This window comes from Zosterops lateralis, assembly GCF_965231275.1.
Source record: "Zosterops lateralis genome assembly, chromosome: 2".
NCBI classification, from domain to species: domain Eukaryota; kingdom Metazoa; phylum Chordata; class Aves; order Passeriformes; family Zosteropidae; genus Zosterops; species Zosterops lateralis.
Window position 1 is genome coordinate 103,381,104 of NC_139763.1, and position 27,166 is coordinate 103,408,269.

The 27,166-nt window shown below is 40.1% G+C and overlaps 1 protein-coding gene across 3 annotated transcripts in view; it reads left to right on the forward strand.

Annotated features, from left to right (window-relative positions):
• Positions 1-27,166, forward strand: part of FCHSD2 (FCH and double SH3 domains 2) — a 121,200-nt gene that overhangs the window by 34,592 nt on the left and 59,442 nt on the right. The window contains exon 1 of one of the 3 annotated variants that reach the window (XM_083855411.1): positions 25,438-25,850. The exons of the other annotated variants lie outside the window; for them this stretch is intronic. The gene's annotated coding sequence lies outside the window, so the exon portion shown is untranslated. Of the gene's footprint in view, positions 1-25,437; positions 25,851-27,166 lie in introns of those variants that run through there. 3 annotated transcript variants of the gene reach the window in all.

Consider the following 27,166-nt stretch of genomic DNA (forward strand, 5'->3'; position numbering starts at 1 on the left):
CTCCTTGGGTTCCTTTTCCATATCTTTCCTTATATCTTGTCCTGGGAATACAATACTCTGTGATTTCCTAGCTTTCCACACCTCATACACATCTCACAGTCATCTCAGAGTTCTTTTGGTGGCAGAGGTTCCTGGAGGTTGCCTGTTCCAAACTCCTTAACCAAACTGTAATTTGTTACAGTTACCTTGTCCTTTTTATACTTGGAAAAATCTTTCAGCAACTTGTTTCCCGAACTGCATCCCTCAGGAAAAACACATCTTTGTTCTCAGGGTTGTTTGAGAGCCCAGGCCCTGCCTGAGCCACCTCCTTGGCTGTTTTTCCTGCTCCATTTTTCCCATTCCCCTGATAATGGTGGTGCCATGTTCTCCTCCCAGCTTTTGGGTTGGTATCAATTTCTCAGGAAATGTGTCCTGGTTTGCAGAGCACCGCTGGACATGGCTGCGCAGGGATCTGCAAGCAGTCAATATGCCCAGGAATGCTCTGGATATGCATTTGGGGATGTTTGTTTGGGGATTTTTAAATCCCTAAAGCTTCTAGGTAAGAAGGCAAATATTTGGTGCATGAACATTATCCATCATCCCTTCCTTGTATTTTCTAGTAGGCCACAAACAAGTGGCCTGTTTATCTCTTAACTTTCTTTTGTCTTTATTTGTATTTCTGCACCTTGTCTGTTAGCCCTGCATTTGTTCTGGAGCCATCAATTGAAAAAAAATTACTTTGTATCCAACAAAACTGTGCCTCTTTACCTAATAATGAGCACCTTCTCTGTTTCAATCAAAAGACCATAAATTAGGGAAAACCAGCAATCACTGGTTTCCCTGGAAATGGTACTCAGGAGAGTGTAATTAAAAAGAAAATGTTGGTTTAAAAAAAATAACCTGTGTAGAAATGAAAGTATTGAAAGTCTTATTCTTTGTATAGTTCAGTTGGTTAATTCAGCTGATTAAATTTTCTCCAGTTTAGCTGCTTCTGCTGGTTGTCAAGTGTTGGGCTGACAGAGGTAATTCACAGGAGATAGTGTTCCTTTTTTCTCTGGGACTTTGAAAAACTGTTCAATTGCACATCCTGCACAGTAATTAAAATGATTTTGGGCTATGTGTGACTGTATTTTAGGTAGTGACATTTCTGAAAAGTTATTCTTCCTTTTCATGTGTCTCAGACCAGCTTACCTTAATTTTACTGTTGAAGAGGTCTCACTGGTTAGATAAAAACCAAAAACAAAATAAAAAAAAGTTTAAGAAAGAGCTCATTTTATCTACTATTCAATAATTAAAGACATAAAGTTGTGTTCACACTGTATAAAGGCCTGAACGTGGGTTTGCAGGAGCAGCCTGTCATCCTTTCCATCTAGAGCAATCCCCAACCCCAGGGATCCAGATTTCATGTTGGACCCTCAGGAATTCATTAGATGGATGTAAGGAAAACTGGGCAGAGCTTCTTGGCTACTGAAGCTGTTTGTCTTAGAGGATTATTTAAAGGGTAAAGTAGATGTGTTCTTAACTATTTTTAAAAACTATACTCCCTTCTAGCCCTTTCCAATCTTGGAAGTTTGCTTTCAGACGTGGATAAACCAGAACGTGTTGACACCTCAAAAAAAAAAAAACAAAACCAACCCAACAGAGAATGTTTAAGTCAAATCTCCCCTTAATGATTATTCAGTGTCAGACTCTGCATCCACAGTGGGTGACTTGTTCAGTTTTATACACATGAAGCCCTTTTAGCTGCTTACAGTTCCAAAAAAAGAGGTGGGAGAGAGGAAAGCCATCAACTTTTAGATCCTAGGGGTTATTTCTGAGAGTTCTCCAAACTGTTGCCTCAAACATTTATTGTTCTGTTTTATAGTGTGTGTGGTCAGCAGTGAAGCTCAGCTGAGTCATTCCCTTCCACATAATTTTAGAAGGAATAAATAAAAATGTTTGAACGTCTTGGTGCTTTAGATAAGGAAAAATGCTTGTTCAGCTGGATTCTGGAATGTGTAGGTGGCTGGCATCCCATGTAGATGATGGGCTCCACTTGGTTACTGGATTGGGACTATTTTATTTTAGTAGTGTTTGGTTGTTATTCATTAAGTTACTTATTAAACAGTTTTCCATTTTTTTTTCCATAGGAAATAAAATAAGCCAGTGCAACAAGTTTTATATTGGGAGATTTCCATATATTTAAAAATAAATTAACTTCTGTTTTATTGAAAAATATTTTAAAATGTGGTTTGATGGGTAAGTTAGTGACATCAACATCAGTGAACATTCATGAGGGGAAAATCCAGTGTAGGTATAGTGCAGGAACAGAACCTTAATACTGATTTACATTTTAATTTATAGATGCAAAACATTCTTTTCAGTTGCCAGAATTGTCTTGATGATGGCACAGAGTTATTCCTGCTATCCCTTTTTAAATTTTCAATATTTCTCCATGTTTTCTGCTAGGCAGATATCCTGACTGCTGCTCATTCCTCTAGCAATATACTCTTCACTGCCTTCTGCAGTTTTAAAGGGTAGTTTGTCATATTTTCAGCAAAAATAAAAGCATATTTCATATTGGTTGCAAACAGAAACTAATTGAGTAGGAGGAAGCCTACAGATTTATGAAAAAAAAATCTCAGCATTGGTTTTCTTAGCTCTGCTTGTGTCCAAATATGGCTCAGAGCTTTTTTTTTTTAACCTTCACAAGCCATAAAGAGGTAATTTAAAAAAAAAAAATAAAATACCAAGGGCTGGTTACATTTTTTGAGATGTGAAATTTGTGAGCTCCTGGGTTTCCTGGATTTATTTCTCTTCAGGATGCCAGGTACATCTGTGTTTGCTTTTTGATTGTCTATCCAAATAGGCTGGCCAAAAATTTGCATTTTTCCTATCACATGGGGTTTTCTTGTATTTACAGCAGCATCTTGAAAGACATTTTCTGTCTCGTGTTGGCTTTCTGGTTTTGTTTTGCCTGATGATTTATGTTCACTTAAGGCAGAGCAAAGCATCTCTATGAATGCCCTCCAGTAAATGTGGTTGGGAGTGGAATTTGTAAGCAGGATTATTTTTTCTGTGTTCGTGAAAGTGAATAATGCAGATAATACACTACTTGCCTTTTAAAAAAACAGTTTTCAATTATAAAGCTATTACCAGGTGCAATGATGCTAAAATTGTTTACTTACATATAAGAATATTATTATATATAAGACATATATTATTATATATAATAATAATAATAATATAAACTCTTATATAATATATATTTTATAAAAATACATATAAATATTCAAATAAGGATATTTGGTGAAAATTGAGGGGGGAAAGCAAATTTTTGGGTCAATGCATTCAATTTTAGGGCTTGAGTTTTGAAGAGATGCTGTAAATATTCACCTGCTGCTAGGAGGGGATAGAAAATCCTGCAGGGCATTAACTCCCCTCTGCTCTGACATCCACAGGGAAGACACCCCAGAGCCAGGGTCAAGTTTATCAATTGTTCCTCAGAGTTGGAAGCAAAAGGTTCTCTCTCAAATGGTGGCCAAGGGAGGCTTCTCAGAAGATCCCAAAGTTCCTTTAAACACAGCTTCCCATTTATTCCTTCAGTGTTTCCCTTTAAATGGAAGGTGTGGAGGTCCCTGTTCAGCAGCTGCTGAATCCTTGCTTTCACCTAAAAGGGGTCGTGGAGAGTCAGGAACAGCTGGAATACATCCAGATGTTGATTTTTGATTATTCTTGTAGCCTGCAGGTTGTGTGTTAGGCCTTCAGGAAGCAAAATCCCCCTCACATAACAAAATCTGGAAATGTGATGCAAGGTGTAGACAGCTTCTGGGAATTCGTCTGCAGAAGGGTTTTGGTTGGGAGTTCCACCAAGAATTCTTAGAAATACCTTGAAAAAATACTTCTTTTTTTTTTTCCCCTGCAAGGAACTCTGTACTTGTTCCACAGAAAAAAAAAACAAAAAGCATATAGAATATTGAATATATGTGGTGGAAATACATCTTCTTTCCCTCCAAATAACAAAGACTTTGATGATCCTTGTGACTCCAAACACCCAATATTCCATGGTTCAAGATCAGGAAATGATAATTTTTGATTTCAAAGCTGATTTCCTCTGTAGCAATAATTACACACCAATAAATGGTAAAAATTGTGGGGTTGGGGTGGGTGGTGTTTATTTTTTTAGCAGTGGATCTTATCACCATCTTTATGGTGACCTTCACGCTTGTACCATGACTCCTTAGTTCCTTAAAACTTCTTTCTGGGGAAAAATCTATGAGAAAAAGGATTTTGCTGTGTATTCGTAAACTGAACTCTTGAATCTTAAAAAAAAAATCCCCTCACACTACATGTTTTGCAAGTTCATGCAGCTTATCTAATGTTTTTGTTTGGGTTTTTCCCCTATGTGTGTCAGGCATAAAGAAATGAGGCAAAGACCTTTTAAAGGTTCTTGTAAAATGCTGCAAACAACCTCCTAGGAAATAATTTTAGTTCCTAAAATGTGTGTTCTTCTTGGGAAGCCACAGAGCTGAAGTGAGGCTCAGCTTCCAACTGCAGATATTGAATGTAGCTAAATTTGAGTCATTTTGTTAAAAATAAAATACTCTCTGCTTCACAGGAATTTCTTTTCACCGAGCAGTGATATTTTCCTCTCTAAGCCAGTTGTAAAATTCCACCAACTCCAATCCTCCCAGCATTGTATATAACAGGAATAAACAGATTGACTCTTTCAGCCACTTTCTGATGTGCTGTTTGACAGAGTCTCTCCCTGATTATTCTTGCAGTTTGTCCAGGTTCAGGAGCGTGAAATGTTTGCTGATTCATGGTAGGATTAGGACATGCTGAGGAAGCACTGCTGGAATTTAGCCTTAGCTGGGAGCAGGGATATGGCCTGGCTGGCTGATGGAATCAGCCTGTGTGTTCAGCAGGAATTCTGTGGGAATTCTGCTGTTCTGATCTGTTCAGAACTTTTGGGTATTTTATGGTTGGTTTGTTTTTGGTTTTTTTTCTCGCAGTACCTAAAGCTTTAGGTGTTCACATTTAAAAAGCATTTTCCAGCAAAAATAATAGAATGTCTGACTGAGTGTGTGTCCCAGCCCATCCCATAATTCTGTCTTGTTTTCCTTTTCCTTTTCCTGAAAGCACAATGGCAGCTCTTCCAGAGGTATCACCTGTATTGGTTCTCCTTATTCTGCTCCAATATCTGACCTTGAAATCCACTTTTCTTCATCAATTTCAAGGAAGAATCCTCAGGAACTAATTTGGCTGCTGCACTGAGTCACTTGGCAGGTGGTTTTGTGGAACAAAAAAATCCCACTTCACTCAGGTTATCAGGGAGGCCACTCATCATTTTTGATATGTCAGGTGTTAAAATCCATGACCAGAGGCTCCTGATAAGTAAGATCAGAGATATTTTCCCACCATTTAAAAAAGAGCCAACCCAGCCTTTAAATAAATAGAACTGGTAAACTCTTCAGTCAGCCTTTATTATCCAAGAAATATTTGTACCTTCCACTGGTTTGTATCTGATTGGGATGTATTTAATCAGCCCTCTTTCATGTGCAGGAGATGTCCTTTTAATGAAAGATCTTCTATTTCTTTATTTTTGAAATGTGGCTTCAACACAGGAATTAATGGATGGATTATTGAGGTATTAATACTAAATTAATATTAAATAATTATTCAGGTACTCGGGGAGAGCTTCCTCTCTGCTGAAGAAAGCACTTTGGTTTGCCAGCTGATAAACTAAAATAAATAGCACTTGTACAGCATCAGTGTGCTCCATTGATTTGGGCTTTTTCTGTCTCAACTTTTTCAGTGTTTTCTTTCTCTAACTGCACTGCCAGCTGTCTCCCCACTCCAAATTATACTGTCACCAGTTCTGTAAACACCAGAGAAAACCACTTTTATATTAAATTCCTTTCCCCACATAAGTGGTCGATGGAGCTGGTAACCAAGTTACTAAAGAATCAAAAGCAGAGGAGCTTTTAATTAAAAATAATTTGGCAATGTGCCCAGAAATTTCCCTGTTGTAGGAGTGGGGAATGACAAACAAAATGAAGAGCTGCCACTGCTGCCTTTCAGAGTGTCTGGAAGATGTATTTGCTGGGATGTGCAGATCCACAACCAAATAGTAATAAAAATACAAATCCACAGAGCAGCTCTGGTGCCAAGGTGACCTTGTGCAAGTGGTTTTTGTAAGCTCAGGATGAGTTGTGATCAGATTTCACAGGGAGCAGAAGAATGAGATACAAACCAAAGTCCTGCATGGCTTTAAGATATTGTTTAAAGGTGAGAAGCAATTTAGTGCCATGAATTGCCTCTCATTTATATCAATACCATGCCATGCCACATTATTTTATAATTATCCCTGCTTGCATGTGGGCTTGTTAAATCATTCATGTGCTGCTGCTCAGGTGGGATTCTGTCAGTGTGGTGACTTTGGTTTTGTGATTCTTGACTTTTTCAGAAAGCTTTGCCATAGGTGATTCAGTTTTTAGTCATCCCAGGCTTTTCTTGCCCACAGATTGAATATCTCATGTTGATGGTTTCAGGGAATCCTCTTTTGCTATGTTCAGTGTTGTGATTTCAGGTAGATCTTTCCTGCCTCTAACCAGCACTACATTTGTTTTTAACTGCTAAATCTGCCTTTCTGTCTTCCTTTCCCAAACAAATCAGATTCTCATTTGGAAAAGAGGGAGATCTCATCTTTCTTAGTGATGAGTTTTTCATATTTCATGTATGTTTTGATTCATTTTTGCCTTTATATTAGTGCCAGAATGTCTTTCTCAATTGTCAAAGTACTAAAACCCCTTATGTGGCAATGAAATGACTTGAACTAAAACTTCTTCCAATATTTATGAAAATATTTGATACAGACCATTTTTCTGTTTAATTTTTTACATTAAACTCCTTGTTTGTGAAGCTCTAAAGCACCCAGCCCTTGTGTATTAACTTTCCACAAGGTTTTAGTTCACTTCTGTCAATATCTTTCCTATTTCACCCTCAGTGACACTTTTCTGTGCCCCTGATTTCTGCAGCTGCCAGGTCCCACCGAACTCTGATTTACCCTGCTTTTGGGGGGGTTTATTTGTGTTCCAAGTGCTTCCACGTAGGGAATATTTCCTTCTGTGTTTGTACAGCACTATGTAAATTTGCAGCAATATAGAAATGTTTTCTAATGACCTAGCCCTGTGGAAGTTAATAAGTCACATCAGAGCTGAGCTTGATGCATTGTGTTCAGAAACATAGGGTTTATTTAAAGAAAACCAGAATTAAAAAAGGTTAGAGTGGAGACATGAGCCCAGACTGCAAATTTGAAGCTTGCCCTGGGCTAAATAAAAGTTGGTTTTCTAAAATCTGTTATCTAGCAATGCTGACTTAAATCTGAATGCAGTTCACTTTGGTTTTGATTCTGTTTCAGATCTTTTTAAACCAGATTTCATTGGTTTTCCTTAGCAGAAATTTGCTCTTGATGTGTTTGCTTAAAACAAGACTTGAGAAAGCCCATCTGCAATCTCCGGGCTCTTTGTCAGCACTGGCTTCTTTTTGGCTTCAGGCATTCCTGTGAAGAGCATTTTCCTTTGCAAAACCATGGAATTTTAAACACACATTGGCCAGGGTGTAAAATACAGTACCAAATGAACTTAGTTTTATTTTTTCTGAGTGATCTATTTAATTTCCCTGCTTGATCTCAGTTTTAAAGCTTTATTCACATCTTTGTGTCTGGGATTAATTTGACTTGGCACACTGCAATGTCTCTGTCTCCCAGGAGCAGCTGATAATTTACAATGAATTTCTTTTTCCTCTTCTCCCTATGACTTGTAGCAAAGGTTTTTCCCTGCAGAACTCTGAATAATGTGCAAAGAGCAAAAATATTTTAAGAATTAATAACTGAGTTACCCACGATAATTGGAAACTCAAACATGGCTCACCTTGTAATGAGTCCAAAACTTATTTATCAGAACATCTTTGGTTTGCAGCAAAGAAACCTCTGAATAATGAATGGTGGCTCTATCTGTGGAGGTGTACAGAAAATATTGGGCTGGAGGCTTACATTGAAACAAGGAGTTGACAAATGTCAAAGTGTCTTAATTATATGCTAAATCAATCATATAATTGTGTGTGAGAGAAGGAGAAAATGAGTTTTCTTTTAGGTATAATAATGATGTAAATAAGAAAAATCAGCTATTTGGAACTGACTTTTGAAAGATAATTTGTTATAATCTTTTATTACTGCTTCCTTGTCTTATTTTTTTTGAAGTGCCTATTAAATTTTGGAAAAGGCTGAGGCTAATGTGAGTGTCTGTAAGGGCCTGTGTGTCACTGGGCCAGTGAACGTGAGGTGGAGCCAGGCCGTGTGTAAATCACCAAGTGTCCTTTAATCACCTGGATTTGTAAAGGAATTGCAAAGCAAGAGTGGGAAGAACATCTGTGTTATGATAAGATCATGGAATGGTTCTGATTAGAAGGGACCTTAAAGCTCATGGGCAGGGACACCTGCCACTATCCGTGGTTGCTCCAAGCCCTGTCCAGCCTGGTCTGGAACGATTCCAAGGCTGGGGCAGCCACAATTTCAGGGTGTACACCTGGTGATGTACCTGTGGGATGTTGGAGAAACACAGTCCTGAGAGGGAAAGTGAAAGCAGTGTTGTGGCATCTTGGTGATGGGATTTCTGCTCATGGTTGTGGGAATTTTTAACAGGACAAATGTCATGGGGACTGTGAATTGGACTCTACTAAAGCAGGCTGGATTTATTCCCCCTTTAGTGAACAGTATTTTCTCTGTCCTCTTGTTTATATCCTAAATGTTTTTTATCCTTCCATCAATGTTGTGAATACCTGGAACTAAAGACCAGTAATAATTAGCTTTTAAAATCTACTAAATGAAAGAGCAGAACTTTAAGTAAAATCCAATTATGTACCATCCTATATTAAGCTGGTAGTGGTATTCTCATATGCCAAAATCAATGGCATGCCCTGCAAGCATGTTTTAATTAAAATAGAAAATATATCTATTATTTTAGCTCCGCTTGTGCTCACTATTTTAACTTTCTCTGAAGATCGTGATTATTTTCCTGAGTGACTATAACGTTCAGTTTCTGAATAAACCCTGTCCTCTAAAGGCTCAGTGAATTGCACCTGACAGTGAACAAGGATTGGCAATCCAGAGGGAGCTTGCAGTAAATCAGGGAATGTTCCTGGGGCTGTCGAAGGCTTCCTCTCTCCCAGAATTACCTCCAGAGCTCAAGTGAGTTTTGGCAGCAGCAGAGCTGAAAGCAACCAAAAAAGTGTCAGGGATGAAGATCTACGATAAGCACAGATGGAAAGAGCCAGATACAGGAAAGAAAACAAAGCAGCTGGGGGATGGAATTTTGTCCCTGGTGAAAGAAGAAGTGAATGGTGAAGAACTGTGGAACGGCATAAAAAATGAGATTATGGCAATGGCTGATCAAGTTTTGTGTTACCAGGCCAAGACAAAGAAATAGAGGTGGGAAGTGCTAGAAATTGAAGGGGGGAAATTAGAAAAGTGATTGAAGAGATGGACCAGACATTTGGTGTTGAAAATGGAAATACAAAAATGCCTGAGTGGGTAAGAATGGTCAGAAGAGTGTGTGGAGAAAAACTGGGTTGTGTGGCAAGATAAAAGGCGTCTGAAGTGGAGCACTGGAATCAAAGATGTCCATGCTGAAAGACAAATAATAGTTGAGAACACAAACACAAGGGGTGAAAGATGTCTGGAAGACTTACAGAGTGCCCAGAAGCCAATAGGTAGGCTGATCCCAGAGGAGATTCCTACAGGAAGCAAGCAGGGAGAGAGAACAGTGGAGTTACTAGAAGTGCAAAGCACTTGGTATCTTGGCAGAAAAAGGGAGAATGTGAATTCTGGTTGTCAGAAAAATCCTGGAGGAACTCCAGCCAGGCAGGAGACATGATAAAGGCTGTGTACATGTGATGAACACATGAGCAAGAGTCTCCACAATTTATTTATAAATTCTGTTGAATGAGGAAAAGTAACAGCACCATCACTGATAGAAGGAGGATTTGATAAATCACTTTAAAGCAGTGACAGAAACTGCCCAAAAATTTCTTTTGAATCGAAGTTCAGTGTAAAGTTGTTGGAATCGGAATGGAAAAGAGGTAGTGATGGAAATGGAGCCAAATTTCCATCAACTGGGAAAACAAAGCATGTGGGCTTTGGAAACTTGCTTTAAGGATTAGGGAATATTGAGGTGAAGCAAAAAGAAGCATAAAAAATAAGTTCAGAAAAGCTATACTTGAAAATTTTTTTTAAAAAGGCAACTATATAAACTTTCATCTTTACTGACTCAAATTACAGGGCTGGAATAGTGAAAACCTTTCAAGCAAATGAGGTGTTGGTCTTTAAATATGGATTATCCCTAACACTGCTCCTGTATTCTACTCAACCGACTTTGAGGCCCACTCTAAATCAGATGGACATGTCCTTATTTGAGGAATAAGTGAAGATTTTAAATTGATTGCATTTTTATTTGAGCAAGGCTCAGATGATTATTTCTTATTTTAGTCTCCTGATACCAACTGTAGAAACCTGGTTCCTTTAGAATCAAAGTCACAGGCTGGAATGGGTTGGAAGGGACCTTAAAGGTCGTCCTGTTCCACCCCCTACCATGGGCAGGGACACCTTCCACTATCCCAGGCTGCTCCAAGCCCTGTCCAACCTAGCCTTGGACACTTCCAGGGATACAGGGGCAGCCACAATTCCTTCATGAATAGTGAGAATAAAGAATTCAGCTGCAGAGCTGAATTCTCAGCCTGTGTAAAAGTCAGTGCTAATGGCACAGGTTGTTCATGTGTGACAGCTTCTGACCCATTAATGCTGCTCTGCATCCGTTTAGTACCTGGTGCTCTGTGGGAAGGGAAAGTCCTGCCATTAGAATTATAATTAGTCATGCCTAACTTACAATTAATAAAGTTGCACGCTGCTGGTTACTTGGATCACAATCATTTGCCTGCGGTCTTTTTTGTGTCCAACTGAATCCTGGGATCCAGTGGGACAGCAGAAGAAGAGCTGAGTTATCTACATGAGTACTTAGGTGGAAAACTGATACTTGGGAGAGGTGAAAAGCATTTGAGGTTAAAATGGGTGGTTGAAGGCATGGGCTTTGAAGAACTGTGCTTGAAATATAAGAAACATTCTAGTAGTTTTTAAGGATCAGTTTTACATCCCTGCCATCAGTGTATTTTAGTAAAATATGTTAAAATTAATAATCACTGGAGGACTGAAGTGGAGCAAATTCATTGTCCGAGATAGCACATTTGTATTTTACTTATTCCATGACCAAAATGTGGAATTGGGAAGAGCTCGGCCGGAATCCAGGCTCCCAAATAACGAGATGACGACCTGCCCATCTTCCCCAAACTTCCCGCTTGTGCCAGCGCTCCCTCTGGAGCGGTGCCTTACAGCTGAAGGAGAGCTGCCATCTCTCAGCTGCTTTGTCCCGTGGCAGAACACAAGGAAAACGTCCAGCAGTGTGAAGAATACATTTCCTGGGCTCTGAACTCGGGCTCTGACCCCTGCTATCCGCGCTCCGGTAGGATCATTCCAGGCATCTCCCCGTTCGGCGCGGCCCGGCCAGGGGATGTGTTGCTATCTTCCGTTCACATTCCCTCCCTTCTTTCTCTTGGTTTGTTTTCCACATGACTGGGAAACAATTGCTTCTTCCACATGGAGCCCTTCTCCCATTCCTGGGAAAATAGCAGGGAATAGGGAGCATTTGCATAATCGTCTTTAGTGCTATTGTGGGCGGGCTTTGGATGCCGGCACGGAGTTGCAGACTGGCCACCTGTCCAGAACAAATGAACTTAGCTTTTGTATAACGTTATCTGGTTTTCCACAGTGTTATTTTTTGTGTAATGAATAACTCGATTAAAATATTATAAAACCCCATCATTCAGTAAATGTTTGTGTTGGGTTTAAATCCCCCCTTGCAGGGGTGGGGAGGGGGACAGAGTTTCCTCTTTCTCTGTTAGCACAACTATATTTTGAAGCTGCCTCTGACATAGTTTTATAACTGCCTTTGTGAAATTATCCTCATGAATATTAATTAGGGGTGTGGGAAGGAAAAAAAAACCCAACCCCAAACCTCAAAATGATTTGCATTCATCCTTGTATAAATGATAAATTAAGTGTTGTCTAATGTTTTCTAATGGTCCATTTCACCTATGTAAAACAATTAATTAAACAGTTGGCCTCTTAGGGAAGGAAGAAGAGGAGGGTGCTGAGGACACCACCACTGCCAGGGCTGCAGCACGAGAATTAAGCTTGTTCACTATTCACATATTTGACTTTTGCATGTTTCAGTGTTAGTCCTTGATCTCTTGTACTCCTGTGACTGAAATCATAAGAAAATAATTATAATTTCTGCTTTTAAAGGGGGAAAAAAGAGACAATGTGTTCCCACATGTGGGTTTGGGGCTTTTGCCAGCCAAGGTGTGGAAGGGACAAACTCTGGGTGCCACATTTTATTGCACTTCAACCTTTGCCCCAAGACTGAGTTTCGATTGCTGCATTATGAGAAAGCAAAACAAACCCTTCCATACCTCCTCTTGGCCATAAATAACAGGTTAACTGGGAGAACAAGACTTCTATATTGCCCATTTTACTTTCATATTTGTATCTTCTATTGCCCCCATTAAAAAACAACTGGCTAAAGTTCAGCCAAGTAATCATCGCTAAATTATGAACCAAAAGGATGTGGTTTTATGCTACCCCTGCATTTCTCTTCCCCAGAGCAGTTCAAGGTAAGACCTGCATTGACCCAAAGCACATTATGATTATTTTAACTGTGCTTTTGAGCCCTTTCTCAGCTCTGCAGTGGCCATTTCTGCTTTGCTGTTTGGTGGCAGCAGATAAGAGGATGGGAGTTTCTGTCAGTCAGCAATTGCAATTACATTCCTGAGACAAGAACATCCACCAGGGGCATTGTCCTACCTTGTTTGGCTTCTGGCTCATTCCTGGTGCACATGTCCCATGGATTGGGTCCAGAGCTCTTCCTGCTTTTTTATTTCCCTTAGTTAGCAATCACTTGGAAATGCTTCAAGTGAACATTGAATGTTACTGTGATTGATCTACGTGTCAGTTTTATCAGCTTTGGAATATTTTTGGAATTATTATGGACTTTGGTCTGGAACTGCTCAGGAAGAGGCTGAGGTGTCCCTCATGTAGCTGTCAGTCAGCAGTGTTGGTTTAAAACAAACTTGGAATATCTGCCATGGATATTTTGCCGTGGGAGAATGGCAAAAATAAAAATCAGACAGTTGTGTTTTGCTGGAATAAAGGCAATGTCATTATAGACAACAAGGAATAAATATTGAATGTCTGTAAACTAAGAAGTTTAAAGCCAAGTCTTCCTGATTCAGCAGTTAAAATTTGCAGATCCCTTTTCATTTTGTGTGAATGGATGATTTGTACATGTATTTGATAAAATTATGAGAGCTGTTACTATAACCTAGTTTAAAAAAGGAGTTGTTTTGTTTGATTTACCACCCCTGCTATGGTTTGTAAACCCTGAGCCATTAAAGGTGTGTTTTCTCTGCCTGAGATGGGGTGTTTAAAAACCCAACAAACCAGTGAATTGGAAAATGGGGGCATGTCGTGAACTGGACATATTTTTAAAATCTTTTGCTGATCTTTTTCCTGCTTAGCCTATCTCTCCTGTAATAACTGGAAATTGATTTCACATTTTATACTCTGGCCCACTGAGTGAAGACCTGATTCATAACGCAAGTTTGTGATTTACAGCTGTGGATCAGCACACTGTTTATAGGAGCAGTTCTCCAGATATGACTGAATTTGGAGGATTTAAAGTCGGGCTGTCGAGTGCAATCCGATCCCTTTGGCCATTACTTATTGATGAGGTTTCCTAGGTTTTCCAGTTGTCAGCTTGCTGATGGAGCTCCAAGATTTAGGATGTTATGTGGGTATGGGAATCTCACTCTTTGTTTTCTGATTAGAAGCCTGACCTCTGGTACCTCATTTTAACATTAGAGCGGACTCTGGTGAATAATGGTCTGTGTTGAAAGTGCATCCAGCTGGAATTGCGTCTTGGGATGGGGGTAGGGGGGACTGGAATCTTTGGATGCCATCATGAAGCAATTAGACAAGCTACTTAATAATTTATAGCTTGCTGTCTTAAGGGTTGTAAGCGTTCTGACTGAAGAGGGTTTTGTTTAACCTTTCAGGGCTCTCTGTGAGGCTGAGATTGAGCTTAGAAATGATTTTCCTTTGAAGAGTGGCAGAGGATCCAGAACCAGATGACTTTGTCATCTAATAATTAATGCTTTGTCTTGTTACCTAAATATAAGAGTTGGCTCGGCTCTCTTAGAGCTTCAGTGTCTTGTGAATACAGAAAAACCTTTGGGAAGCAGAAAGTGAACCGCAGGATTTTTTTGCAAATCTTGTTGTTCTTAAATTCTTTTTTGTCGAATTTGCTTGTGACTTGGTGACTTTTTAGTGTTCTTTCACCTTTAATGGTAAATATAATATTTAAAATAAATATAGTATTTCCTGGGGAAAATGTAATGCTGGGGAAGGGAGGAAAGCAATTGCATATCTACTAGATTTCAGTAATCCTGGTGTAATTTCAATATTCTTGGTGTTTATATGTGTGACTTAGGAATTGTATAGACACCTTCCAGTGAAACAGCTAGTAATTTAGCATTTAACAAAATAGTGATATGTCCAATCTTTGATAGATCAAAGGAAGAAAAGCCCACCTGGGTTTTCAGCTGCAGGAGAATGAGGGACTGCAGTTCTCTGGAGATGTACAAAGGCCAAGAACCAGAAATAAAGTTCAGAGCTCCTCCTACAAAGCCCTGTCTGTATGAACTGACTCCACTGGCTCTTCTAGAAATGTTATAAAATTAAAAAGTTAGGAGAGATTTCTAATGTTAGTCTGTCAAGCATTTGTCTGGAGAAGAAAATATTTCTTAAATATGTTGCTGATATTCTTGGATGTGACTATTTCACCTCCTGTCAATGTGCAGCTGCTTTAGATATATAAATATATATATATAAATGTATACTTAAATATAATAAACATACACATACAGACGCTAGGAGATATTTTTGATGACCAGATTCAATAGCTAGTTTTTTTGGTTTATTCCTGTTGTCGTAAGGATGTTATCCAGGGTTTAGACCTGTATTATCTTTCATATTGCTTCGAATTCAAGTCTGAAAAGTGGCACAGTTTCCTGAATTACAGTGTGGATTCATTTTTCTTTACATTATTCTGTATGCTCCCTTTTTGCCATCAAACTCATCTGTTTTTCCAGGGACTCTTTCACTTTGGAGGAGCTTCATTACACAGCATCTCTTGAAGTATGAGTGTTAAATGTCATTGTTTTCTCCTAAAAACTTTCAACCTCCCCACTTTATTTCTCCCTGCTCACCCTGTGAGTGTGCTTAGTAGAACCCTTTGGATAGTACTATTTCTACTTCAAGGACTGAAATCTGCAGTTTTCCCCTTCCCTCCACCTCATCTGCATAATTTTTAATAGGAATAATTTGTGCTTTTCTTGTGCAGGGCTATTCCTGTTGGAATAACCTTGTAGTTGCTAATACTGATCATGGAAGTTGCAGATGTTTTTTCCCCCTCTTGTATTTTTTTAGATCCAATGATTAAAAATAATATCTACTGATCTCTGCAAAGTGAAAGTTGCTGCTTAATACAAAATAGGACTTCTCAGTACTCATCAGGGCTTGACTTTGGATGCCTTATACATGCTGCAGGGTGAAATAGTGCAACTTCATGTAACTGCTGTGTAATTTTGGAATAAATTAAAGTGCTGATGTGCTGAGATCAGTGTGCTGGGGACTGACACGGTCTCATTCCCTCCTGGGCTCACTGCATTTGCATTATGTTAATCTTTGCATGTAATTTTTTTGCCTCAAACTTGAGTTGTTGTTGCCTTATTTGATTTTTGGGAGGTTTTGGTCTCTGTCCTTCTGCCTGGCCTGATGTTACAGAGTGCTGACCATACCCAGGGCATTGGTGCTCCCAGAAGCCAGAGCAGAAAAACCTGCTGCAGTCTGCATTTATCTCATTTAATTTGCTGATCTGAAACTGTAACAGACAACTTCCATTTATCATTGTAGCAAAACCTTGTTCTAAACAAGCTGGACAAAACCACCTGAGGTGTTGTCTCCTAAAACTCAAGTGTGAGATACAAACCTGTTTCCAAGGAACTCATTTCAGTCCTGTACTTGGCTAATTTTATGTTAAAATATATTTGTTACCAGCATAGACTTTGAGTTCCAGGCTTCTCTGGTTTATTGTATTAATACATGAATAAACTTGTGGCTTGAGAGCTCCTCTTGTAACTATCAGTGAGTACACAAATAAAAGATTGTCTTTGCTGTTTTAAGAATAAGAACCCAAAGAAATTTGGTCCAAATAATCTTAGTTTGCTAGGACTTCAGTCTTCCCTTTTTTCCCTCCCTTTTTTTTTGTGGGGGGGAACCTGCCCTGGAAGCGGTTTGGGAATTTTCCAATTTCGAAAATAGAATAGGAGGACATTGCATGTCTCTGGTGAAAAATTAGCCCAAAATCCATTCAGAAAGCAGAAAAATTATCAACACACCAATCTGAAGAGATGGCAGAGATTTCTGTGCCTCACCTCCCTGCTCACCCTTCAGAATAACCCCACGCGAAGGACCCCGCGCTGCTCCGTGCCTTCATTCCCAGCACCACAAAGCTTCGTACAAACCCCACACGGGCTGGAAAAGTTCTGACACAAGGTGGGGGAAGCCAGAAAATGCCCAGTTCAGAGGAAATGCACCATATGCTTCCCAATCCTGAGCTGCCAAACTCAAGCCCTTCCCTATTGTGTCGGCGCAGTGGAGACCAGATGGTTCCTTTCCCCGGCGCCGGGCACTGCCTTTTCTCACTCGTTCTGTTTGTCTGATAACACCAAATCCAGGAGTTTCACATGTGAAATGGATGTATAAATCTCTGCATAAAAACTTCCTCTGCATGGACCTGGACTTAGCAAACGTTGAGCCTGAATTAGTCCGTCTTTTAAGCTCCCTAAGACAAGCTTTCCTTCTCTGTCTGTTTTCTGAGCAGAGATTGACTTGATGATTTTTTGTTTTTCTGAACTGTTCCTGTTAAATTCTTTCTTAAATGAGCAGGAAGAAATTTCTTTTTCTTTCTTCTTTTTTTTTTTTTTCATGTGAACAAAGTCAAACTGAGCTGGACTCTGATGTTCTTGGCAGCTCTTGTGGAGTTGGCTTGCCTTCTAACTTGAGAGAAAAATTGCTTTCTAATAGACTGTTTTTCCCCTTAGTGAGTGCCTTGGCACCTGTATCCTGAGTTGCGGAAGGGTTTCTTTTTTTTCTACAGATGTTTGAACATGAACACAACCTTTAACATCTTTATGTTACTGCTGCCAGCTTTTCTGTCCTGTTGAAAACAGAGATTTTTTTTTTCCTAAAATATAATATCCTTGATATTAAGTACCATCATACCGTAAAACAGCCAATTTACCCTATAAAATGCTATTAAAGACACTTTAAGATTAGTAAAATATTACTTAAAATTTTGTATTTTTGCATAACTGTGTTTTACAGTTAAATTTAAATTTTGCTCTCAATCTCTGCTACTGTTTGATTTATAAAAGACAAAACAAAGCCATGGGAAATCCCTGGAAATATAAGGCAATATTTAAAGGTTCAGCCAGAGGAATGAGGATGTCACGTCCTGTGTCCTATAGGATATATGAGGTGTTAAGGAATGTGCTGTGCGCTAGATAATATTGTTGTTAAATTACTACTTCAGGGTTAATGTGGAGTCTTGGAAAGGTGGGAAATTTTCTGTGGTAAGTCAAGGGAATTAAAAAGCCTGTGATCCCTGGATATCATTCCTGCTGCATGTGGAAAGCTGGATGTGAGCTTTGGAGCCCCCTTTCTTGGGAACTTTGGTATCAGTGATCTCCTTTAGACCCAGTTTAATTATTAACAGTGGTTCTGGTGTGCTGCATTCACCTGGGATCTTCTCATGGTAACCTTCCTGTGGCTTCCCTGCTGCTGTGGGCATTGTTTACTTTTTCCTATTGAAAAAAAAGCCCTCAAAGAGTTTTAGCATTTTCAAGGATCTAAAATAGATTTGTTTTAATGGCTTCTTTCCAAAAACAAAAACCCCAAAACCCAACAAAATTCAAACCAAACTCTGTTCCCTGTGCTGGCTGGTCCTGCTGAGGCACCTCCAGTCCTGGGAGCAGTTTTGGGTTCCTCAGAAGAAGGATGTTGAGGGGCTGGAGTGTGTCCAGGGCAGGGAGTGGAGCTGGGGAAGGGGCTGGAGCCCCAGGAGAGGCTGAGGGAGCTGGGAAAGGGGCTCTGGAGAAAAGGAGGCTCAGGGGGGATCTTGTGCCTCTGCACAACTCCCTGACAGGAGGGGACAGCTCTGTGGGGAACAGGGATAGGATGAGAGGAAACGGCCTCAAACTGCTGAAAAAAACCTCTCCTTGGCCACATTTCTCCTGAAATTTTTTTGAGGTTACCACTTTCTTCTGTATTTCCCTTGCAGGACACAATCCCACCATTTCTTATGCTCTTCTATGAATGTGCATTCTTCCTAACAAACACTTAGCTGGAGTTCCCCTCGCCCAGGAACAAATCAATTATTTGTTCTTCTTTTTCTCCACTGAAATGCTGAGTTCTCCAGTCCCTTTTCCCGCATCAAGTCTCAAACTTTACTAACCAGAAGAATAATGTGGCTTTGGTGTCTGCTGACTTAGAATGCTGAGGAGTTTTTAGGTGCAAGTGTGTTCTTTGCTCCTCCTCAAGCTGCCTGATCAATCCAGCTGTTTCATTTAGGAAGTCCAAACCTTTGTTTTCCATGACTGGATGGTGGTGCCAAAATTCCTTGGCGGATGAAGCATGCACACTTGTCTTTCTGATGTCCAGGGAGCACTTGGGTTGTTTGTTCAGCTGGAAGTGTCGTCCAGCCAAGGTGAATCATCTTCAGTTGTTTTTTAGAAATTTAGGTCTCTTTGTCTTCTACCCTTGACATTCGTAACTGTACTTTTACTGCAGATTTAGGGGTTCATAACAAACCCAGACTATCAGGTAAGGGATTAAATTCCCTGATTGTTGTAGTGTTTGTGCTGCATTTAATTATTTTACTGATCTGAGCATAACTAGTCGAGCAGTGGCCAACCTTTCCTCGTAAAATCATGGAATGGATTGGGTTGGAAGGGACCTTAAAGCTCACTGGCATTAAGGACAAGTTTTCTTGGAGAAAATGGAATGGCTGAAATCTTTGGTGGTGGTTGTGGGGCAGGTTGAGGCATTGTGGTGCTGTGGTGGGACCAGTGGCACTTGGAATGTATGACTGCAGCATCCCAGAATTCCTGTTCCATGCAAATATGTGTGTTCCCTGAGATCCATGAGGAAAAGAGACTTTGCTAATTAGTGTCCAACTCTGTAAGTTTATAAAGGTGTAGAAACTGACTGCTTGTGCACAATTTTTATTATTGTCTTCTATTAGAAGGGTTGATTCCGGCAGGGCTTTAAGTAGACCTTTAGGGATTAGTGTTGAACAGAACAGACGAGAAATATGAATTTAAAAAACTATTTAATTAGTAAGTAGTGAATTCTGAATAGTGGTGATGCTTTCAGAGCAAAATTTGTTCATGTAAGCTTTGCCAGGCAGACAAAATGTACTGAACTCCTTAAAAATATTTCAGGCTGATTTTTATTTTTATCCCATATTATGATGTACACAATTAAATTTATGCCAAAACCTGACTTAATTCCATATGGGTTCCGTATTCTAAAGATAGACCAAGCTCAGAAGCTGATTACCAAATTCAAAGTTAATTTTAAAACTTCAACATGATAAACTTCAGAGCAGTAGCACTTTCACTGTTACGGACTAATCAATAAATATTACGTGAAGCACAACCAGAGTTGTCTGCCAGCTGTTTTAGGGTGGGAAAAAAATCAGCTTTGTGCTTCATAGAGCCGGAGCTGTGTCGGTGCTTTGTAATCATGTGAACCTTTAATTAAGAAGTTCCCACAGAATAGGAAATGCTAACCTGCCAGAGAGACTTCCAGAGAGTAACAGAGCAGCTTCAGTGGCAGCGCTGTGGAGAATGAAACAAATTGAGAAAGGTTTCTCTCAAAATAGTAAATATTTAAAATTTTAATCCTCCTGTATGGCATTAAAAAAAAAAAAAAAAAAAGCCCTATACATGCTGTGGTTTATTAATTATGACTTATTATTATGGTCAGGGCCAAATCCTACAGTGAGGATGAGAGAACCACAGTGTTACAGCCAGGACTCGTTGGTCTTAAATCCAACTTTTTGTAGCTGTTTGAAACAAGACAGAGAGGTCACTCACCATTCCTGGTTTATTCTGACTTGCCCTTTGTAGCTCTTCCAATGCTTCCCTGCTTTTTGAGCTAATTCAAACCTTTTGAACTGGTTCCATGAGGCAACTGAACTGGTTAATATGGGTTTTTAATCTGTAGTTCAGACTGTGCTTAGGAGATCCTATCCTGATCCTTCTGTTTAGTAGAGCAGTGGCTGCACAGTGTTCTCCGGCCAAAAAATAGTGTGTTAGGTGAGGTTTTTGCCATCCTTCATCAGCCACCCAAAATGTGAATTACGGGAAGTTTGGAAGTTACTGCTATGCTCCTCACATGTTAAAAAACTGGGAAGTGTCTGGTTTTGGTCTCACTCAGCAAAACAGAACTCTTGGAGGTAATTATGGGGAAGGTGAGAAGAGAGATTTGAGAAGTTACACTTTTTTTTTTTTAATCCTAAGTGGGACTTTCCTTTTTTCCAAGGCTTCACATCATGATCCTGTTGTCTTGTCTTTCTGTCCAGCAACACAGAGCTTCCATTTGGGAGTGGAGGGAAAGGGTTTTTTCAGCATTCCAGGAGTCCTTACAGTCAGTTTGGTGCTTGTCAAAAGTGATACTTCTTAGCAGTTCAAATAGAGAAGAAAAATCCCTCTGTCTGGCAGCAGCACTGGTTAAAACCCCACAGAAGTTCTTTCAGACTGGTATTAAAGGGATAATTCTGGCTGGGACCCCTGAAACCAGCAGGAAATGGTGGTGAGGAGGTGACAGACGTGTCCCTCATGTCCTGCTTCAGCTGAGGTGTGTGAGGCAGAGGAAGGATGTGGCCTTGGTGTCCCTGTGCAGGGCAGGCTGAGGGGTCCAGCCTGTGTGCAGGTGGTTGGCACAAGTGCCATCCCTGTGGGATTTGGGGGGCATTTTGTATTTGTGTCCTGAGAAAATTTGAATGAACGCTGGCAATCAGGCCTGCACACAGAGGAAAACATGTAGTTTGCCATGACTTCACTCTCATCAGTCTTTTTATTTCAGGGAGGGATCTTAAAAATCACCTCATTCCAACCCGCTGCCATGAGTAGGGACACCTTCTGCTATTCCAGGTTGTCCAACCTGGACTTGGACTCTTGCAGGGATAGGGCAGCCACAGCTTCTCTGGGCACCCAGGGCCTTCCCACCCTCACAGGGAGGAATTCCTTCCCAATATCCCACATAACCCTGCCCTCTGGCAGTGGGAAGCCATTCCTTGTGTCCTGTCATTGCCCTGACCCATGTGCAGGACCTTGCCCTTGTGGAACCTCAAAATTTTCCCTATTTTTGAGCTTTAGAAAATCTGTCTAAACATCAAGGTCCAAAGTTGGTAAAAGTTGACCTAAAAGTTAAAAATTAACTCAGCCAAAAATGGCATTGTCAAGTGCAGTAGGGTGGAAAAGGAATCTGGTTTATAAGGAGCTGTGTAAAGCAGTGGTTCCCCATCCAATGGGGATTTGCTCTGGAAGGACAGACTTCTCAACCGAAAGACAAACAAACTTCTTCTCCAGAGCTGCTAATGTGCCTTTGGCTCCAGGGAGAAGTGATGTGGTGGAAACCTCCTGATATCTTGTAATACAACCTGAGGCTCTGCCCCTTCCTGAGGTTTTCTAACAGTTTCACAGGGACTTAAAGAAAGCCACCTCTGAAACAGGACTCTGAGTTTATGCAGAACAGCTTCACAATCTAGGAAAAGTTATTTCAAACATAAGAAAGAATAATTTTAGATGGTTTAAACAGGAGCTCCTTGTATTTTGAAGAATCAAATCAATCTTCAGCCATTTTCCAACTTCCACCCTCAAAGATGGGGGGAATTTTACTCAGATTTCTTCACTTGGTGCTTGGAAAGCTGGGGGATTTTTATTTGCTTGGATTATTGTACTTCCTCAGGGGTTGTAGAGCTAAAAAAAATTGTTGGAAGAGAGTCCTTAAACTTCAGGCTGCCTGAAATACACTCACGGGATAAATACTCACTGGATGGTGCAGTAAGAACATCAACGCAGACGTTTTTAAAGGAGTCATTTAGCAAAAGGCCTTAAAAATAACCTGGAATGTTTCCAGATAGCGACATATCCCTAGTGGAGCAATTTAAAGTATGTAATTTAGAAAGTGAAAATAATTCCTCCTCATGAATACTGAGCTTGGTTGGTGTAACTGGATTTATTCTGGTTTGTAACTTGCTCTGGGTTGGAAGTATCTGTGATTAAGTTATGGCCATGGTGCCACATCATGGAGATTACAGTTAATTTTTCTGGATGGCAGAAATCCTAAAATCTGGAAGCCAAAGACAGGAGAATTCAGAGAAAAAGCAGTTGGAAGCTTAGTAAAATATGGTTTTATTACTTAAAATCTGTCAGGGTATTCATAATAAGGGAGACTCAAAATAAGGCAGAGAAAGAAACTTCCAACACTGGTTTTGTGCCAAGTAATACAGAATATGAATCCCTAGGTTAGCTACAGATCCTGGCCTGATGAAAGGTCAGGAATATAATAGGTTAGAGGATATTTTGATGAATAAATCTGAATTGGCTCTAGGTCTAGTCAGCTTGGCTACAGTGGATTTATCCTCTGATCATTTCCTGTCTTAGCACCGTGAGTGTTGTCTTTGAAAACTGTGAAACCTTTGGATAAAAGGGACAAACTTAGTGCCAGGGTTTTTTTAAAAGGAGGACTGAGAGAGGAAAAGTTAAATGATATTTCATTCAGGTTGTTTTGGAGCGAATTAAGATGCTGCAAATGAAGCAACAGTTTTAACAAATGAACAAAGTGAATGAGAAGAGCTTTGACATTTCCTTTGCTAAACCTGATTGCAGGAGTGCCTGAGGTGATATTTAGCTGCTGTACATGAATTTTTCAGCTCTCCACTTTGTTTTCTTTGCTTTCTTGTCATGCTTCAAATATCCGAAAATAAAGAGAGAAATGAAGCAGTTTGGAACAAAATTGTAAATGAATGAATGAATAAATGAATGAATGAAAGAAAGAATGACACCCTGTGTTTTCTGGAGTTGGAGTCATCTAATGGTGGAAGGAATATCCCATCTTGAGGAAGGAGAACCAGCATGGTTAGGGATGCACCTTCCCCTTAGACAACCAGCCTTTCCTAATGTTCCCAGGGATTTTTGCAATTGACGCTGCAGGCACAAGGAAACCTCTTTTATCTCTCATTTAACCACGTTAAAGGCAGTGCAGATCAACAGTCAGGGCACCTTTTGCAAAGTGCTGGGATGCACTGGAGAAGTCCATGTGCTGCTGATTGTTTTCATTTTCATTTGTACTGCAGCAGCGCTTTGGTCACGGCGCTGCTGCCCAAGGCCCTGTGAGAGCTCCCAGCACAGTAATTGTGTCTGACAGAGCCTGTGTTGACAGCTTGTGATGCAGATGGAGCCGCGTCACATCCTGCCTGGAATCCCTGCCTGAGTCCCTTCATTCTCATGAAACCCTTATTGAATCTAGCTCTGGTAAATAAAATATCACTTGAAATAAAATCACTGCAGTGACTACCCCAGGCTTTAGTGCTGATACTGAATGGTTCTGCGGTATTCAAGAACAGAGTTCTCACCTCACAGGCTGTATTTTCTGCTCCCTTCTCCCTGTTGAAATGTTTCCAAGAGATTGGCAAGGGTATAAAATCTCTTCCAAGTTACTCTTGAAGCCTGTGAGGGAAACATCTGTGTGATTGATAAAGCTGCCTCCTGGATTTTTGGCCCCAAGTAGCTGTGTTGGAATGAGTCAGGCTCCCTGAGCTCGCTGAAGTTGTGTCAAATCTCACTGGTTTGAGAAAAAATGCTGAGGATGCCGGGGAAGTGCCTGAAATTTCTTGTTTTGGATACATCTAATTTCTTCATTTTTGTAGCAGAAGCATTCTTCAAAATGTAGACATTTTGCATTTTGGTTGTGTGGGGTTTTGTTGTTTTTTTGTCCTTTATTTTTTTGGTGGAGTCTCTGTGTTTGACAATTTCCCTTCATCCTCAGCCAGTCCTCGCAGTTTACTTCATTCATTTCACAGAATATTCTGAGCTGGAAGGAACCCGCAAGGATCATCAGTGGCCCAGACAGTCTTGCTCTCTTACAGCTAAAAATATGGGTTTGAAAATATCTGTTATCAGTCAAAAGGCTGTTTTTACTGTGGCAGGAGAGTCATGGTGCAGCTGTCAAATTTATTTTGGAAGAACCAGCAGTACTGGAATGAAACAGAATTTTCCACAGTGCCTGCACCTCACAATAATGACAATGGTACAACATTCCCAACACTTTTTTTCCCATTTAAAAGTAAAATAAAGCAAAGCTCTCTTGCACATAAGCAATGGATGAGTCTGATAATGAGAATATATACATAATAAAACTGTGACATTTTCTTGCTGCTAATGGAGAGTGTTAATTTGCAGCTGTTGATAAGTAAAAGTGACTTCCACACTTCTGTAAAGTCAGTTTAATTGGGAGTAACCTTGCTTTTCCCAGAGAAGAAGCAAAGTAAAGAGAGATACTAAAGCCTCTCTGTTGTGGAGTGTTTGCCTGCCAGAAGAGGACTTAGCAAACGAAATAATGAAAAAAAAAATCATGTCAGAAAGCTGCTGTGATAAAGAGAAGGGATCAAAATGATGCAAGATATCGAAACCACCTAAATGAAAAGCAGCGCTGAATTTGCCTGTTTGGTCATCCCAAACCTCAAGTGTTACATCAGCTGTGTCTGACGTGCTTTCAGCTATCAATAATAGGTTTTTTGGGCACCTGCTGTCATCAGCACCTCTCAATTATTATTACAGATAAAAACATCACAACTGCTTTGGAAAGTATCATTAATATGACTTCTAAAAAGTCTTCTAACAATGATCTTTTAATTTGGGTCCTCTCCCTCTTTCTTTTTCTAGTGGTGATTCCTTTTGTAAGTATTAAAGCAAATATTTTAAGATTTTTTTTTCCTCCCCAATACCTGCCACAACTGGCTGTATTATAAAACATCAATAAATAGACTTGAGGTGAGATCTGATGATAGGGAAGATCAAGTAGGAGCTGCAGCCCTGGGGAATACAAATCTGAGTGTATGTGAAATTGTGCTGATTTTTCATGGGTTCCAGAGCTCCGGGAGTGTTTGGACAATGCTCTCAGGGATGCACAGGGTGGGATTGTTGGACTGTGCTGGGCCAGGAGTTGGACTTTGTGATCCTGTGGTTCCCTTCCAGCTCAGGATATTCCACGATTCTTTTATCATTCCTATTCTCTTCACTTTTTTGAGTGGTTTTGTTGCTGAGCTTGTCTGGTTTGGAAATTAAAGGTTAATCCTGCTGAGTTTAAGGTTTATTTGCTGATATCAGTGATAGGATTTCTGTGAGCAAAAATAGCTTTATTTATGCCTCTTGTGACTTTTTTTTTTTGTGTCTTAATTTTGGCAGAGCTTGTCCTCAGCTGCCAGTGAGCTTTTTTTTCCCGTTTGTGAATGTTTGTTCAGCATCTTGAGGCAGATCTTGTAGTGGAGTCTGAGGAAGAAGGGGTGGAAACATGGAATTAGCACTGGGTGGAGGTATCTCATAAAACTCCAAATCCCATCACAAATTGCTCTGCCAGGGTTAAAGGAAATGTTATTTTTCCTTTTATCTGGGATTTTTTAACAGCTACCTAATGGAATGTGCATTTTTTAAAAATATGGGGGAGCATGACTTTGCTACTAATGATCTATTAGCGACATTTAGTTTTTCTATCTGAACACATTGATCAAATCATAGCTTGGTAATAAATTTTTACTACTGTGTGGGCCATGAGACATGAATAAAATCTTGTGCTCTTTGAGCTACTTCTCATATTTTTTCTATGAGAAATTAAAAGGTTGTGGCATCTTAAACATGGTATGGAAAATGTAAATAAATAGCACGGGGCTGTGCCTCTCATGGAGTGAGGCAAAGATGTCTCACCCCAGGCTCTTCCTCAGGATTGCTCTTCCAGAATATTCCTGGGTAATTGATTCTTAGCTGGAAAGGGAATTTTTACCCAGATCTCCACTTCTTTGCGGTGTAGACTGACGTGCAAGAAGTTGGAAGGTGTTTCTGTGGTGATGGTTCTTTGAAAGAGTCACAAATTTAGGTTGGAAAGGATCTTCAAGGTCTTCCAGTCCAGCTGTTGTCCCACTACCAACCCATGTCCCCAAGTGCCACATCCACAGGGCTCTCCAATCCTTCAGGCACAGGGACTCACCACTGTCCTGGGCAACTGTGCTGTCCTTTTCCTTATGGGAAAGGAATTTTCTCTAATCCAACCTAAACCACCCCCAAGGCCCTTGCAGATCCTTTCCCAGCCCCTCTGTCCCAGCCTGGAGCATTCCTTGGGGTTGTGGTTCCCCAGCAGGAACCCAAATCCAGGAATGCTGCTCAGTGTTCATAAACTCATCATAAACTCATCTTCAGCTCCATGATTTCCACAGTGTCCATCGTGTTTTCCAGTTGATGGAACCCAATTCCAAAGTGATATGTTGCTTTTTTATTTTCTTCTCGTGTCAGAGTCAGGATTAAATGCTCAAGAGATGGTTTTTCGAGTTAGGACTCAGATGTTTATTAATTCTTATCTATGTTACAGTCTCACAAGCTGTGAGTTCTAGCTAACAAAGTAGAAAATGGCTCTGTCTCTATCTCTTTACAAGGTCTTTTAAGGATGAATTCTCCAATTATGAGATGACACCTAAATTATTTTTACTTTTAACCCAATAACCATCACACGTGGCCCGCAATGCGGATTTTTCTGTCCATTTACAAAATACCCCCCAGACCCATGAAGAAGAAGGTGAAAAAAGGAGGACTGGAATGCCCTAAATCCTCCATCTTGCTTTATATATATATATATATATAT